Genomic DNA, 18,306 nt, shown 5'->3' with positions numbered 1-18,306 from the left:
TCCAGGTCATCTATAAGTCTATGCTAGGTAAAGCTCTGCCTTATCTCAGCTCTCTGGTCACGATAACAACACCCACCCGTAGCATGTGCTCCAGTAGGTATATCTCACTTATCACCCCCAAAGCCAACACCTCTTTGGCCGCCTTTCCTTCCAGTTTTCTGCTACCAGTGACTGGAACAAATTGCAAAAATCGCTGAAGCTGGAGTTATAATTCCCTCAAAAAACTTTTAACATCAGCTATCTGAGCAGCTAACCGATCACTGCAGCTGTACATAGTCCATCTGTAAATAGCCCATCCAACTACCTCATCCCCATACTGTTATTTATTTATTTTGCTCCTTTGCACCCCAGTATCTCTACTTGCACATTCATCTTCTGCACATCTATCACTCCAGTGTTAATATGCTGAATTGTGAATAACTTCGCTACTATGGCCTATTTATTGCCTTACCTCCTCACGTCATTTGCACACACTGTATATAGACTTATTTTTTTTTCTATTGTGTTATTGACTGTATGCTTGTTTATTCCATGTGTAACTCTGTGTTGATGTTTGTGTCGCACTGCTTTGCTTTATCTTGGCCAGGTCGCAGTTGTAAATGAGAACTTGTTCTCAACTAGCCTACCTGGTTAAATAAAGGTGAACATAGACGGCTTTGAAGGAAAAACAAAAAGCACGACTGTACCAATCTTCTTGGCCTGTTGGTGAGCATCATCCTCCAATTTGTTGAGGTACGGGTTCTCCTGAGTCAGTAGAATCTTGATGTCCTCAACACTGATTATGATCATCCTGGAGCGGATGTAGGGGAACAGAGTAGATACCCTGGAGGAGAGAGGGATGAGGAGGGAGAGATGAATGAGTGCGTGTACTCATGTGTACTGCCGTAGGTGCGCGTGTGCATTTTCCATGTTATCTGAAAGTCTAGAATATTAATACACGTGTACCTACCTCCTGGGCAAGTCTGAAGACACAGCCAAACCCCTCCTTGTCGCTGTTGAGAGACCACACATACACCTCTGTGTTGATCACCTGCAAAACACACAAAATAATGAAATTACAGTGCTTGAGAATAACATCCGTTTCAGCAACATATTTACCGGTTGCTTCTGATTTCAATGTTTTGAATAATAGTTTGGATTTCAAATAAGCCATTGCTTCTTACAATATTTTGTCACACATCATTAAGCCAGAACCGTGCTGAGTATTCTGCATGCATGTAAAAACTGAACAAAATGTTTTTTTGTGCATACCTTCCTGATATTCAGTTGCACCCCCTTTTGCCCTCAACAGCCTCAATTTGTCTGGACATTGACTCTACAAGTTGTCGAAAGCATTCCACAGGGATGCTGGCCCATGTTGATTCCAATGCTTCCCACAGTTGTGTCAAGTTGGCTGGATGTCCTTTGGGTGGTGGACCATTCTTGATACACACAGGAAATCCAGCAGCGTTGCAGTTCTTGACACACTGAAACCGGTGTGCATTGCACCTACTACCATAACCTGTTCAAAGGCACTCAAATCTTATGTCTTGCCGCTCTGAATGGCACACATACACAATCCATGTCTCAATTGTCTCAAGGCTTAAAAATCATTCTTTAAACCATCTCCCTTCATCTACACTGATTGAAGTGGATAACAGATGTCATCAATAAGAGATCATAGCTTTCACTTGGATTCACCTGGTCAGTCTGTGTCACGGAAAGAGCAGGTGTTCTTAATGTTTTGTACACTCAGTGTATATGCATGTACATATATTTACAGTACCAATCAAAAGTTTGGACATCTACTTATTCAAGTGTTCTTTATTTTTTTTTACTATTTTCTACATTGTAATACAATAGTGAAGACATCAAAACTATGACATAACATATGGAATCATGTAATAATACTTTTTATTTTTTTAAACAAATTAAAATACATTAGTGTTCAAAAGTTTGGGGTTACTTAGAAATGTCCTCGTTTTTGAAAGAAAAGCACATTTTTTGTCCATTGATCAAAAATATAGTGTAGAAATTGTTAATGTAATAGCCTTCCTTTCTCAGAACAAGAATAGACTGACGAGTTTCAGAAGAAAGTTCTTTGTTTCTGGCCATTTTTGAGCCTGTTTTCAAACCCATAAATATCGATGCTCCAGATACTCAACTAGTTTAAAGGCCAGTTTTATTGCTTCTTTAAATCAGCACAACAGTTTTCAGCTGTGCTAACATAATTGCAAAAGGGTTTTCTAATGATCAATTAGCCTTTTAAAATTATAAACTTGATTTAGCTAACACAACGTGCCATTGGAACACAGGAGTGATGGTTGCTGATAATGGGCCTCTGTACACCTATGTAGATATTCCATTAAAAAAATCTGCCGTTTCCAGCTACAATAGTAATTTACAACATTAACAATGTCTACACTGTTTTTCTGATCAATTTGATGTTATTTTAATGGACCAAAAAAAAGTTTTTTCTCTTTCAAATACAAGGACATTTTTAAGTGACCCCAAACTTTTAAACGGTAGTGTATACATTGTATTCTTCAAAGTAGCCACCCTTTGCCTTGATGACAGCTTTGCACACTCTTGGCATTCCCTCAACCAGGTTCACCTGGAATGCTTTTCCAACAGTCTTGAAGGAGTTCCCACATATGCTGAGCACTTGTTGGATGCTTTTCCTTCACACATCTCAAACCATCTCAATTGGATTGAGGTCGGGTAATTGTGGAGGCCAGGTCATCTGATGCAGCACTCCTTCACTCTCCTTGGTCAAATAGCCCTTACACAGCCTGGAGGTGTGTTTGGGTCATTGTTCTGTTGAAAAACAAATGATAGGTCCGGCAGAATGCTGTGGTAGCCATGCTGATTAAGAGTGCCTTGCATTCTAAATAAATAACTGAGTGTCACCCGCAAAGCCCCCCCACAGCATCTCCTCAATGCTTCATGGTGGGAACCACACATGCAGAGATCATCCGTTCACCTACTCTGCGTCTCACAAAGACATGGCGGTTGGAACCAAAAATCTCAAATTTGGACTCATCAGACCAAAGGACAGACTTCCACCGGTCTAATGTCCATTGCTTGTGTTTCTTGGTCCAAGCAAGTATCTTCTTCTTATTGGTGCAATTCAACCATGAAGGCCTGATTCACACAGTCTCATCTGAACACTTCTTGTGTTACTACATGATTCCGTGTGTTATTTCATAGTTTATGTTTAGACTATTATTCTACAATGTAGAAAATAGTCAAAATAACAAAAAAAACTGGAATGAGTGGGTGTGTCCAAACGTACAAAAAGGGAGTGGTTATCTGACTGCTTGGAGGCACACACACATCCACCTGCTCAGATGCTGAGTGTACTAGGGGGATTTGGGATGAGAAGGGTTTTAGGGAAGTCTGGAGACAGGTCATAGAAGGACCAGCAACACACACATTATGGAATAGATGAAGTTATCAAATCAAAACCTGTACACTGAACAAAAATATAAACGCAACATGTAAAGTGTTGGTCCCATGTTTCATGAGTTGAAATAAAAGACCCCAGACATTTTCCACACGCAAAAAGCTTATTTCGCTCAAATTTTGTGCACAAATGTGTTTATATCCTTGTTAAGGAGCATCTCTTTTGCCCAGAAAATCTATCCCCTGGCAGGTGTGGCATATGAAGAAGCTGATTAAACAGCATGATCATTTTTTAAATTAGATTTCATCAGGTAGGCCAGTTGAGAACAAGTTCTCATTTACAACTGCAACCTGGCCAAGATAAAGCAAAGCAGTGTGACAAAAACATCAACACAGAACACTAGGTTGTTTTTCAATATTAGTTTGAGTTTGCTGCAACTGCCTTCTGTTAAGAAGACATTGCAGTCAGATTTTCCTTCACAGGGGAGTGTCCAAATTACCACGGTAACGCCCTGTCCCTTAAAGGGGAAGCTGAACATTTGTATCACGTAATGATTGTGCTTGATTGTGTATGTATCACTCCCCAAAACTTTAACTCATGAACTTTTTGTCATTTCTTGTCATTAAAACACTCAAACATTGTAATTGTTCTCCTAGATGTATTTGTGTGCTTCTACTTAGGAACATATGTACTCTTTGTAAAACATCATAAATAAGCTGTATCACTCATCATTTGTGGCAGGGCAGGCACTTTGTTGATTCTGATGTTCAGCTGTAGAACTGTTTCTGTTCTTACTACAGTATTTCAATTATTTATTTTAAGATGCATTGGTTAAGACGCAGGTCAAAACAATGACATAAAACGAAGCAATATACCCCATTACTTCTTACTAGTAATACTTTTGTTTTAGAAACATTAGAATGCATGCTCATTCGTTTTGGTGATTTTTGGAGTGATTATGGCGGGAAAAGTAGTTTGGCTGGTAAGAAATCTGTGGTTGGTACATTTTCTTATCTACCTGCCAGTGGCTGGTGGACCAAAACGTTAATTTCCCACCCTGCACACACTCATCTCACCCACACACGTTGGGTTCCTTGGTCTGATCGACTAGCTCTTTGGGCGAGTCCTCTCCTGCCTCTTCTCCTCCGTCTCCATCCTCCAGGGGTCTCTCAAGGAGGGGGGTGTCCACTGGAGAGTCCTCTGGCTGGGGCACTGAGCTGGATGTCTGCTCCTTCCTCAACTGGAGAAAAGAATCAAAGTTCACTTTTGTGGGAACTTCTCTCTCGTGTATGAGGTACCGGACAGTGTTGCGTTCTATCTGAGATGTGCCTGTGTTAACAAGAAAACAAAGGTGTGTGAAGTGTGCGTGTCCATGTGTGTGTGAAGTGTGCGTGTCCATGTGTGTGTGAAGTGTGCGTGTCCATGTGTGTGAGGAGCCTGCGTGTCCATATGTGTGCGTGTCCATGTGTGTGTGAAGTGTGCGTGTCCATGTGTGTGTGAAGTGTGCGTGTCCATGTGTGTGAGGAGCCTGCGTGTCCATATGTGTGCGTGTCCATGTGTGTGTGAAGTGTGCGTGTCCATGTGTGGACTGTGAGCATTTTTGTGTATCTTCCCGTGCAAGTATGTGGGTGTGTACCTTGGGGATTGTTCTGCTCCAGGGCATGGGGGCTTTCTTGACCAGGACAGCTACAAAGAAGCCTCCAGTGTTCTGGTGATGGGGCAGGATCCTCATACTGAATACACATAGATACTGTGTGTGTGTGTGTGTGTGTGTGTGTGTATTTATATATTAAGAGATAAATATGGGCCAAGAGCACCCTCTGCTGGTAGAAATCAAAACACAAACCAGCAACCCTTCACAGGGATTTGATAGTCTGCCTAGATTTGATTATTTATCTCATATTACGATCAGATATGTATGCAGCTGTGTGGAAAGGCGAATGTGCACAGGTGTAGCAAATACAATGTACATGATTGTCATGAAAGTTGACATCTTAGGCATATTCTAACCAAATAAAGTGGAGCCGGTGGGTGTGTACGAGTTCGCAGGGTTATTTATTTTTTATTTATTTAACGAGGAAAGTCAGTTAAGAACAAATTCTTATTTTCAATGACGGCCTAGGAACAGTGGGTCAACTGCCTGTTCAGGGGCAGAACGACAGATTTGTACCTTGTCAGCTCGGGGATTTGAACTTGCAACCTAGTCCAACGCTCTAACCACTAGGCTACCCTGCCGCCCCTCCTCCAGGGGGGAGGGAACATGGTGGGTCTGATCTGTGTGTGGTGGTCGGCTGGCACCTCTGACCAGTCCTTATACCACTGACCCTCCTTAGTCATCAACTAGGAAAGAAAGAGAATGAAGAGAGAATAAGTATGTGTGAGAGGTAGTTGTAGATGGGGAGGAAGAGATGGGAGAAAGTGCAATCTAAAACTGTCTCAATCTGTCATCAATAAACTGACAAGTTTGTGGAATATCATGAATATTGTAGTGGCTAGACTCTCAGGCCTATCAAGTACCTCTAGTAGCTGCTAGCAGTGACTGTTAGGCATGAGGTGGAGCTCATGTGGTCCAACAGTTATACACCTTCCATTTGGTGACTCCAGACATCCATTTTAACCCTGGGAGATCAGCGGACTCATCTGCCAACTCTAACGCACCTGGAGAAAGACAAAGGAGCTGAGGCAGTTATCACCGGTGTGGGTGTGTCTGAGACACTGGATTTGTGCATGCATGCGTGTGTGTGTGTGTGTTACTCTTCTCCAGTACTGTTGCTATGACAGCTTCGTCCTCTACAGTGTTGAGTGAACAGGTAGAGTAGACCATCCTCCCTCCTACAGCTAGCTGCTCCACACCATGCACTTATACGGATTTGGAGACACACACAATCCAAAATCAGATCTAAAATCGGCTTTCTATTTCGCAACAAAGCCTCCATCACTCGCCTGCCAAACTTACCCTAGTAAAACGGAATATCCTACCGATCCTCAACTTCGGCGATGTCATCTACAAAATAGCTTCCAATACTCTACTCAGCAAACTGGATGCAGTCTATCACAGTGCCATCCGTTTTGTTACCAAAGCCCCTTATAACCCCCACCACTGCGACCTGTATGCTCTAGTCGGCTGGCCCTCGCTACATATTCGTCGCCAGACCCACTGGCTCCAGGTCATCTATAAGTCTATGCTAGGTAAAGCTCTGCCTTATCTCAGCTCTCTGGTCACGATAACAACACCCACCCGTAGCATGTGCTCCAGTAGGTATATCTCACTTATCACCCCCAAAGCCAACACCTCTTTGGCCGCCTTTCCTTCCAGTTTTCTGCTACCAGTGACTGGAACAAATTGCAAAAATCGCTGAAGCTGGAGTTATAATTCCCTCAAAAAACTTTTAACATCAGCTATCTGAGCAGCTAACCGATCACTGCAGCTGTACATAGTCCATCTGTAAATAGCCCATCCAACTACCTCATCCCCATACTGTTATTTATTTATTTTGCTCCTTTGCACCCCAGTATCTCTACTTGCACATTCATCTTCTGCACATCTATCACTCCAGTGTTAATATGCTGAATTGTGAATAACTTCGCTACTATGGCCTATTTATTGCCTTACCTCCTCACGTCATTTGCACACACTGTATATAGACTTATTTTTTTTTCTATTGTGTTATTGACTGTATGCTTGTTTATTCCATGTGTAACTCTGTGTTGATGTTTGTGTCGCACTGCTTTGCTTTATCTTGGCCAGGTCGCAGTTGTAAATGAGAACTTGTTCTCAACTAGCCTACCTGGTTAAATAAAGGTGAAAAAATAAAGGTTAAGACACACACACACAAGCTCTCTCCTCACCCATGGAGATGCAGGCTGTTGCTGGTGGTCTATTTCTTCCACACATCAATGTTCTTCCTCGTGGTGCCCTCGCCACTGGAGATACACATACTACTTGACTTTAGGGAAAGAAGAAAATAGGAACACACTTAAAAATGATGTTTGGACAGAGACAAACCCAGTAGAGATGCACAATCCAGGAAAGCAAACCCCCAACGACACATCTTGATCCAAGATGGCGTAGCAGTCAGACGTCCTTGTCCTGTCGTGTCCCTTGTATATATCGTTTTACATATTTTTCGTTGCATATCCTTTAAAATATTTTGCTAAACCTCATCATCTAAACACTCTCCTGCAACCCGCCTCACCCAATGTGGTGTGGATCTGCTTTTTTCCCCTAAAGTATTTATATTTACTTTGGATCTGGAATCCTTAAACTGAAGCTAGCCAGCTAACTACCAGGTATCAGTCAGCTAACCTTCAGCTCGGAAAGCTCTCGCCAGTTCGAACAACGTGACTCTAACCAGAGCATAACGGACCTGTTATTTTTATCCCCGGATTCCTACCGCAAACTGAACATTTTCATCTGGATCTTCACAACTAACTAACCGCAATCCCGGATGACCACTCCTGGCAAGCGTTTCCATCCCAGAGCAAGCACCAATTTAGCTTGAAGCTAGCCCGGCCAGGGCTCCTGTGCTACCACCGAAAGCATACTCTTGGGCTACAATATCAGCCTGCTAGCTACCTAGAGCTACTTGGAACCCTACTAATTCCACGACTGGTCTATCGACGTCACCGCACAAAGAGGCAAAAACAGACTTACCCCCATCGCGACGTCCCCTATCCCCCAAAGGCTAACTTTCTAGCCCCTGCTATCTGCTTGCTTGCTAACCCAGTCTGCTAACTGCTAAACTGCCAGGCCCTGGTCTGCTAACTGCTAGCTTGCCTGCCTGGTCTGCTAACTGCTAGCCCTTGCTAACTGCTTGCTTGCTAACCAGGTCTGCTAACTGCTAGCTTGCCTGCCCGGTCTGCTAACTGCTTGCTTGCTAACCTGGTCTGCTAACTGCTAGCTTGCCCTGGTCTACTAACTGCTAGCCCATGCTAACTGCTTGCTTACTAACCTGGCCTGCTAACTGTTAGCTTGCCCTGGTCTACTAGCTGCTAGCTTCTTTAGCTTCTAACTGTTAGCTTGTTAGCCTGCTAACTGTCTGAATCGCCGTGTCCCCAGCCAGGCCAACCACTCACTGGACCCATATGTTGACTTGGCTACGCATGCCTCTCTAATATCAATATGCCTTGTCCATTACTGTCCTGGTTAGTGATTACTGTCTTATTTCACTGTAGAGCCTCTAGCCCTGCTCAATATGGCTTAACCAACCATGTTGTTCCACCTCCTACATATGCCATGACATCACCTGGTTTAAACATCTCTAGAGACTACATTGCTCTCTTCATTACTCAATGCCTAGGTTTACCCGGGGCGGCAGGGTAGCCTAGTGGTTAGAGTGTTGGACTAGTAACCGGAAGGTTGTGAGTTCAAACCCCCGAGCTGACAAGGTACAAATCTGTCGTTCTGCCCCTGAACAGGCAGTTAACCCACTGTTCCCAGGCCGTCATTGAAAATAAGAATTTGTTCTTAACTGACTTGCCTGGTTAAATAAAGGTAAAAAAATAAAAAAAAACCTCCAATGTACTCACATCCTACCTTACCTTTGTCTGTACACTATGCCTTGAATCTATGCTATCGTGCCGACACCTGCTCCTTTTACTCTCTGTTCTGAAAGTGCTAGACGGCCAGTTCGTACAGTCTTTAGCCATACCCTTATTCTACTTCTCCTCTGTTCCTCTGGTGATGTGGAGGTTAATTCAGGTCCTGCAGTGCCTAGCTCCACTCCCACCCGCCAGGTGCTATCATTTGTTGACTTCTGTAAACGTAAAAGCCTTGGTTTCATGCATGTTAACATTAGAAGCCTACTCCCTAAGTTTGTTTTACTCACAGCTTTAGCACACTCTGCCAACCCAGATGTCTTAGCCGTGTCTGAATCCTGGCTTAGGAAAACCACCAAAAACCCTGAAATCTCCATTGCTAACTATAATGTTTTCTGCCAAGATAGAACTGCCAAAGGGGGTGGTGTTGCAATCTACTGCAAAGATAGAAAGTAATACAGAACTCTGCAGGCTAAGTCTGTACCCAAATAATTTGAGCTTCTACTTCTAAAAATGCACCTTTCCAGAAACAAGTCTCTCACTGTTGCCTCTTGCTATAGACCTCCCTCTGCCCCCAGCTGTGCCCTCGATACTATATGTGAACTGATTGCCCCCCATCTATCTTCTGAGCTCGTGCTACTAGGTGACCTAAACTGGGACATGCCTAACAGCCCGGCCATCCTACAAACTAAGCTTGATGCCCTCAATCTCACACAAATGATCAATGAACCTACCTGGTACAACCCCAAATCAGTAAACACGGGCACCCTCATAGATGTCATCCTAACTAATTCGCCCTCCAAATACACCTCTGCTGTTTTCAATCAAGATCTCAGCGATCACTGCCTCATTGCCTGCATCCGTAATGGGTCTGCGACCAAACAACCACCTCTCATCACTGTCAAACGCTCCCTGAAACACTTCTGCGAGAAGGCCTTTCTAATTGACCTGGCCGGGGTATCCTGGAATGACATTGACCTCATTCCGTCAGTAGATGATGCCTGGCTATTCTTTAAAAGTGCCTTCCTCACCATCTTAAAGAAGCATGCCCCTCTCAAAAAATGTAGAACTAGGAATAGATATAGTCCTTGGTTCACGCCAGACCTGTCTGCCCTTGACCAGCACAAAAACATCCTGTGGCGTTCTGCATTAGCATCGAATATCCCCGTGATATGCAACTTTTCAGGGAAGTTAGGAACAAATATACACAGGCAGTTAGAAAAGCTAAGGCAAGCTTTTTCAAACAGAAATTTGCATCCTGTAGTACTAACTCAAAAAAGTTCTGGGACACTGTAAAGTCCATGGAGAATAAGAGCACCCCCTCCCAGCTGCCCACAGCTCTGAGGCTAGGAAACATTGTCACCACTGATAAATTCACTATAGTTGAGAATTTCAATAAGCATTTCTCTACGGCTGGCCATGCTTTCCACATGGCTACCCCTACCCCGGTCAACTGCCCGGCACCCTCCACAGCAACCCGCCAAAGCCCCCACCATTTCTCCTTTACCCAAATCCAGATAGCCGATGTTCTGAAAGAGCTGCAAAATCTGGACCCCTACAAATCAACCGGGCTAGACAATCTGGACCCTCTCTTTCTATAATTACCTCCCGAAATTGTTGCAACTCCTATTACTAGCCTGTTCAACCTCTCTTTCGTATCGTCTGAGATTCCCAAAGATTGGAAAGCTGCCGCGGTCATCCCCCTATTCAAAGGAGGTGACACTCTAGACCCAAACTGCTACAGACCTATATCTATCCTACTGTGTCTTTCTAAGGTCTTCGAAAGCCAAGTTAACACAGATTACTGACAATTTTGAATCCCACCATACCTTCTCCGCTATGCAATCTGGTTTCAGAGCTGGTCATGGGTGCACTTCAGCCACCCTCAAGGTTCTAAACGACATCATAACCGCCATCGATAAGATCCATTACTGTGCAGCCGTATTCATCGACCTGGCCAAGGCGTTCGACTCTGTCAATCACAACATTCTTATTGGCAGACTCGACACCGTTGGTTTCTCAAATGATTGCCTCGCCTGGTTTACCAACTACTTCTCTGATATAGTTCAGTGTCAAATCGGAGGACCTGTTGTCTGGACCTCTGGCATTCTCTATGGGTGTGCCACAGGGTTCAATTCTCGGGCCGACTCTCTTTTCTATATACATAAATGATGTTGCTCTTGCTGCTGGTGATTCTCTGATCCACCTCTACGCAGACGACACCATTCTGTATACTACTGGCCCCTCCTTGGACACTGTTAACTAACCTCCAGACAAGCTTCAATGCCATACAACTCTCCTTCCGTGGCCTCCAACTGCTCTTGGACAACTACAAATACCTGGGTGTCTGGTTAGACTGTAAACTCTCCTTCCAGACTCACATTAAGCATCTCCAATCCAAAATTAAATCTAGAATCGGCTTCCTATATCACAACAAAGCATCCTTCACTCATGCTGCCAAACATACCCTCGTAAAACTGACCAGCCTACCGATCCTCGACTTCGGTGATGTCATCTATAAAATAGCCTCCAACACTCTACTCAACAAACTGGATGCAGTCTATCACAGTGCCATCCGTTTTGTCACCAAAGCCAAATACACTATCCACCATTGCGACCTGTACGCTCTCGTTGGTTGGCCCTCGCTTCATACTCGTCGCCAAACCCACTGGCCACAGGTGATCTACAAGTCTCTGTTAGGTAAAGTCCCGCCTTATCTCAGCTCACTGGTCACCATAGCAGCACCCACTCGTAGCACGCGCTCCAGCAGGTATATCTCACTAGTCACCCCCAAAGCCAATTCCTCCTTTGGTCGTCTTTCCTTCCAGTTCTCTGCTGCCCATGACTGGAACGAATTGCAAAAATCTCTGAAGCTGGAGACTCACATCTCCCTCACTAGCTTTAAGCACCAGCTGTTAGAGCAGTTTACAGATCACTGCACCTGTACTTGGGCTGTTTACAGATAGGCTATCTACCTACCTCATCCCCAAACTGGTATTTATTTATTTTGCTCCTTTTTGCACCCCAGTATCTCTACCTGCACATTCATCTTCTGCCGATCTACCATTCCAGTGTTTAATTGCTATATTGTAATTACTTCGCCACCATGGCCTATTTATTTCCTTAACTTACCTCATTTGCACTCACTGTATATAGACTTTTTGTTTTCTTTTGTTCTACTGTATTATTGACTGTATGTTTTGTTTACTCCATGTGTAACTCTGTTGTTGTATGTGTCGAATTGCTACGCTCTATCTTGGCCAGGTCGCAGTTGCAAATGAGAACTTGTTCTCAACTAGCCTACCTGGTTAAATAAAGGTGAAATCAAATAAAATCAGGTTTCAGACTGCTTAGCCGCCCCCCTCTTATGTCTCTACTCATCCCTCTCCATTAAAATCACTGTTTTTTAAATTGTACCTTTATTTAACTAGGCAAGTCGGTTAAGAACAAATTCTTATTTACAATGATGGCCTACCCCAGCCAAACCCAGACAACGCTGGGCCAATCGTGCGCCGCCCTATAGGACTCCCAACCACGGCCAGATGTGATACAGCCTGGATTCTAACCAGGAACTGTAATGACGCCTCTTGCACTGAGATGCAGTGCCTTAGATCGCTGCACCACTCTGGAGTCCCAAATGTAAACCTATTAAACATGGTCTATTTCACTTGCTTTGGCAATGTAGACTAACAAAAGTTAGAAGAAACAAAAAGTATTAGAAATTAACAGTAAATACGTGTGAGTGATTGTCATGAACAATAACAGATCCTGGAACAAGCTAAAGAAAGAGTGGGTGATGTATTAACTATCATTTTCAAACATCTACCTCTATCAATTTCAATTTTGTTCTCATTACACAGGCTGAGAAAGATCACTTTTATTAGTGCACTGTAGCAAAACAGAAAACGTTTGGCAAAGAATCAAGTGTTTCTATTGGACAAATTTAGATATGTTCCTCACCGTTTGATACCATTTTCTTCATAGTGAATACACCCCTGATCTGATGGCACAGGACTGGCTAAGTAGATTCCCTTCCATACCTATTGTATCCAGTGATGCAGATGGTGGTTCTCCCTTTTATTTATTTTTTAACTAGGCAAGTCAGTTAAGAACAAATTCTTATTGACAATGACGGGCTACCGGGGAACAGTGGGTGAACTGCCTTGTTCAGGGGCAGAACGACAGATTTTTACCTTGTCAGCGATTCAATCCAGCAACCTTTTGGTTACTGGCCCAATGCTCTAACCACTAGGCTACCTGCCACCGCATAGCCGCCATTAACTTCTCAAACTCCCCCTAGGGCACAAGACCCAGCTCCTGGTAAGTGTTCAAACAGCGTGTTCTCCTTGGAGGGAATAGAAGAGTTCTGTGTTCTGAATTGCAGCCTCAGATGGATAGATCTTGAATAGAGCTCACCATCATAGTACAATAGCTATAACCTGGGCCCAAATATGCTTGTACCGTATAGCCAGCTCATTGACATGCCAATGAATGGTCATAGGAGTCGGCAAGACAGCACAAAGACATCTGGGACCAAAATACAATAGCTAAATTCGTTTAGCATGTCAACAAGGTATGATAAGCAATGAGATGTGCGATAGTAATCCAATTAAAGTTGCTGGCTCGCTAGGGAGAAATTAAATATCTCTTTGAGTTGGCATAACGCTAGTAATTTGAAGCTAAGTTAGTTAGGTAGGTACAGTAACGTTCCGCTAAAGTTAGTCGGCTATCTATGATTAGCTATCAAACCTTACATAATTGTCCCTACTATCCCTTCCACCAGGCTTGCTATTGTGATGCTGCTTCTTTCTCTGTCGACTTCTCTTCCCCGTGTCTGAAAAAAAAAAAAAAAAAAAAATTGGTGTAGTCAAAACGTATTTTACTAACAGCGTGATTGAAGTGCGAATGGTGTTGCACTCACGTACTGCCTCTGACGAACACACATTGCTCGGTCGTCACTAGTTAACCCAGCCATAAACCCCGCCTATTTATACAATTTATCTTGTTAAAATCGGATTTTAAACCTAACCTTAACCACAATATTATCCTTATACCTAACCGTAAATTATGAGCAAAAATCACATTTCTGTTTTCACGAAAACATTTTTGTGGCTTTGTTATTTAGAGGAAACCACACTACTCGCGGGCCCATTTGAGACAGGACCCCAGTTTGTCAGCCAGCAGTTTATAGGTGACCATGTATTCGCCAGAGAGAAAAAAATGTCAGTGCAGCATTTCAGCCAACTGGAGACAGACAGACAGTGACATATATGTGAAAAGTGCTTGATGTCCATGCCCCCAACAAATTTTTTTTTTTTTGTGTGCACTGACACCCCTTTCTCCAAAGAATGTCCGATAGTGGCGTATTCTTCGCCAGTATAGGAAACGATCATATCTGAACAAGAGATACGAATTTAGAACAAAAACTCCAGCTTTTGCCAACATGTGTCATTGAATTAATCTTAAAGTACTGAAATGTCACATTTTAACCACAATTTAATGGTTTCTCTTGAACACACCCCAAAATCAGGTCTATAGAATGTGGGGATTCGATTAATATCGCCCGGGCGCCCATGTAGGCATATTTGAAAGGGTGAAAGTTGATTGCATTCGTTTTGGGACGGGCTGCCTCGGGTGCGTAAACCAGGTGCCCGGTTCAAAGCCCACGGCGAAATCGTCTCAAAACAAACAAAAGTGACATAAGGAGTAGGTGATTGCTTTGATAAAAACGCGTTATCTGCCTTCAGCATGAAAACTACTATGAAAATTAAAACATATGGAAAATACATGTTTTATATTTCTGCATGGTACACGATGCTTCCTTGTTGGCAACATGACCGAGCAGCGCAGAATACTGTTCAATCCGAGAAGTGCGCTCCTCCCTCACCGTTTTTACACAGCACGTCACAGGCCAGGGTCCGGTGCCCCATGGCTCAGAATAATCTAATCCGCCCAATGAGTTATATACAGTATGCACTATTGGGTTTTTAGTTGAATAACATTGTTCAATCTTATATCTATTGATTTATTTGGATCCAGGCTCTTTTAATTAAGTTCAATTGAAGGGGCTTTATTGGCATGGGAAACGCACGTTTACATGTTGTTGTTTTGTCTGCATTGCATTATCTTGGCCAGGTCCCAGTTGTAAATGAGAACTTGTTCTCAACTGGCCTACCTGGTTAAATAAAGGTTAAATATTTGTTTTTTTATTAAATAAAAAAAATAGTTAAAGTAACCTAGAGGGCAACCAGTGAGTCTGTTTCCTCTATACCATGTTTATTGTAGGATGAGAATGTCTGTATTTCCAGTTTCTTTGATGAAGTCTGGGCTCCTGCTCTTTAGGCCAAAGGCGGAGGACCTCAGACCCTGTATATTCCAGGATGAGATAGAAAAAGCTTTGTGTTCCATAGTGTCTAGGGTTGTTTTTGTGTGGTTTAGGCCACAACCATTACAGTAGGTGTGAGCAGAGCATGTTGAGCATCTGATACATACCTATTAGGTTGCAGGATGGGGACTGGGTGGGTGTATTAGTCGGGGTTGGGCCTGTTGCTCTGCTCATGGCCTGGGCATATGTGTGGCTGTCATGTTGAGGTCCTTGGTGCAGGAGCTGGGAACATGGGGGGGGGTCAGGGTTTGTTTGGGGTGGTCTCAGCTGGTTGGGGTGTGGCTAGTGAAGCTGTGGTCTGGGTGTAGGTCCTCTTGGTGTGGGTTCTCTCGGTGCAGGTCCTTCGGGAGGGGTCTTGCAGCTCTGGGAAGGTGTCTCGCTGGTCTGGACAGGGTGTCCGTTGCGCTGTTGTTCCTGTGTGAGGTGCTGGGGCTACGGTTGAGGGTGACATCCTTCAGGGTTCTGGCAAAAGTTGGGATTGCTGCCTTGTACAGGTGGACCTGTTCTTAAAGGCTGTTCAAGTCCAGGTTGGAGTGGTGGGCCAGGTAGACATTAGGTTTTGAGGCACATTCCCGGGAAATGCTTTCATTCACCCGCTCGCTATATGGTGACAAGGTGAATGTCTTTTCATGGTAGCAGGGTGGAGATAAGCACTTGTGTGTTGGGGAAAGTGGAAGAAGCTTTTTCAATCACGCCCTTGTGCTGTGGCCATCCTTTCCTGTTGGGCCCTCAGGTAGTTTGTGCCTATGTGAATTATAATGTGGCTGGGGGACCCTAGTCTGTCCTCTGACAACAGCTCCAGGGCTTGCCTAGTGTTTGGGACAAAAGTTAGTTCTCTTGAATGTATTTGCCATTTGAGTCAATGAGGAACACCATTTCTGGCTTTTGTGTGTCCTCAGTGAATGTGTGGGGGTTGTCAGGGGGGCTATCGGGGGAGCTGACAGGGGGGCTGTTAGGAGTCGGTAGGGTCTGTTGGGTTGGTGGGTCCTGTGTTGTCTGTCCCATTGTGGTGTTGAGGTTGTCGTCAGGGTTTTTCGGTGGGCTGTTCTGTTGGCTCCTCTGGGGGAGTGTCCTGCTCTCTGTCACACCTCCTCCTTCACTGCTGTGAGCTGTGCCATGTGTGTCTCTCTCTCCTCCTTCACTGCTGTGAGCTGTGCCATGTGTGTCTCTCTCTCCTCCTTCACTGCTGTGAGCTGTGCCATGTGTGTCTCTCTCTCCTCCTTCACTGCTGTTAGCTGTGCCATGTGTGTCTCTCCCTCCTCCTTCACTGCTGTGAGCTGTCCCATGTGTTCATCTCTCTCCTCCTTCACTGCTGTGAGCTGTGCCATGTGTTCCTCTCTCTCCTCTTTAAGTTGTCTCACCTCAGTCCGGAGTGCAGTCCATCTCCACCTTCAGCCCTCCAGGTCTTGTTGGGAGGGTGTTGTTGTGCTGGTCTGTTTCATGGGTCTGTTCTGTCTATATTGTGTGGACTAGCTCTCTGAGCTCCATCATGTCTCTCTCCAGCTCTGTGAATTTTATCCCTCTCCATGATGGAGGAGCAGTCAGTTGTGGGACCTTTGTGTGTTCAGTGCTCGGGGGGGGGGGGGGGGGGGGGGAGACTATCCTCGTCTGCAGGACAGTTTGACGAGGTGTGATCAGACTGACTCAGGATGGGGGAGTCATCACAGAGAGAGAACTTTTCCTGCTGTGCTCTCTCTTTGATCCTGTATGAGTCCTACTGGAACTGCATGATAATGCCCTGCACCATTACTGTCCCAGACGTTGACAGAGGTTGTTTCCAATACCCTCTCTCTTGACATAGGGGAAGTGAGCTCTTATAGCATTGTGCCATGCCAGGGGATGGTCTTTGTAAAAGTCAGCAAATAGTGCCTCTGGATTGTCTTTGAGGAGCTTATTTTTGTACTCAAGAGTTTTCACACATCTCACTTCACACATCAGTGCTAATTGAAGTTGCAGCCAAGTCTGTTCTGTCCTAGAAGCTTGGTACTTAGTAGCCGTATTTGCTAAGCTTTATATAACAAAATTACCTACAGATTGTCTTTTACTTTTTGGCTTCAGAAGTAGGTTCAGGCTGAACATTGCTCACTCAGTTTTGTGTTGGATGTTATTTCAAGGTTCCGCTATGTTTCTTCTTTAGGTTTTTGTTTGTTAGAACCATCCTTTATCCTTCTTTATGATTGGACGATGGAGCTGGGCAGACCAGTTATTTGATCACATGTATGCATGTTTCTCAAGTGATGTATGTGTTAGTTATTGCGTTAGATCAATTCCAGTTTTTTTTTTCAGGAGCTACCTGCTCTTCTGGTGCTACTGTGCCTTATGCTGTGGACTTCTGCTGCAAAAACCACTCATCTTCCCAATCAGTTACTGCTGTTTGGTTATTTTGCTCTGCCCAGAATACCTGCTCATACGCATTGCACCAGTAAGTAAGCCTATGGTCTGATGAGTCTTCCCAAGTGTCCCCAGTGGATAGGCCAAGTACCTGGTTGAGAACCACTGTTCTAGGTGACAGTGTTCAGTTCAGTCCAGTCAATTTGATGGCTGAAATCTCAATTGTGATTTAAAATGAAATCGGTAATAATAATGCATGTCATTGCCTAAGTGATGTGTCAACATTGTAACTTGTTTGTTGCCGATTTTCTACATTTATCAGAGTCCATCAGGTAGCCTGATTTCAGATGTGTCCATGTAAACAGGATTATTAAGGAAATCGTTCTTGCAAAGCATTTAAACATTTTCATCAAACTATTATATGAATCTGACTCTCCACATCATCACATTATTGTGTGCATGTAACCATACTCATTTGTTAAATCCACTTCAATCAGTGTAGATGAAGGGGAGGAGACCAGTTAAATAAGGATTTTTAAGCCTCGAGACACTTGTGCCATTCAGAGGGTGAATGGGCAAGACAAGATTTAAGTGCCTTTGAACGGCTATGGTAGTAGGTACGAGGTGCACCATTTTGAGTGTGTCAAGAATTGCAACGTTGCTGGGT

The 18,306-nt window shown here is 44.0% G+C and overlaps 1 long non-coding RNA gene across 4 annotated transcripts; it reads right to left on the bottom strand.

The window, feature by feature from the left end:
• Positions 1-671: 671 nt before the first annotated feature.
• LOC118936411 lies at positions 672-14,076 on the bottom strand. Of its 4 annotated transcripts, none has more exons than XR_005041363.1 (9): positions 13,845-14,076; positions 12,884-13,757; positions 7,235-7,332; positions 5,903-6,043; positions 5,556-5,725; positions 5,022-5,118; positions 4,462-4,625; positions 950-1,030; positions 672-823 (listed from the first exon to the last, which is right to left on the bottom strand). It is a non-coding gene; the product is annotated as an uncharacterized LOC118936411 (long non-coding RNA). The 4 variants fall into 4 exon arrangements; XR_005041364.1 differs by having other exon boundaries at positions 13,678-13,757; XR_005041361.1 differs by having other exon boundaries at positions 13,849-14,076.
• Between the last annotated feature and the right edge of the window lie 4,230 nt (positions 14,077-18,306).

Source organism: Oncorhynchus mykiss, chromosome 32 (genome assembly GCF_013265735.2).
Source record: "Oncorhynchus mykiss isolate Arlee chromosome 32, USDA_OmykA_1.1, whole genome shotgun sequence".
NCBI lineage: Eukaryota > Metazoa > Chordata > Actinopteri > Salmoniformes > Salmonidae > Oncorhynchus > Oncorhynchus mykiss.
Note: the sequence above shows the minus strand (reverse complement) of the source record. Positions and strands in the feature narration are given on the sequence as shown.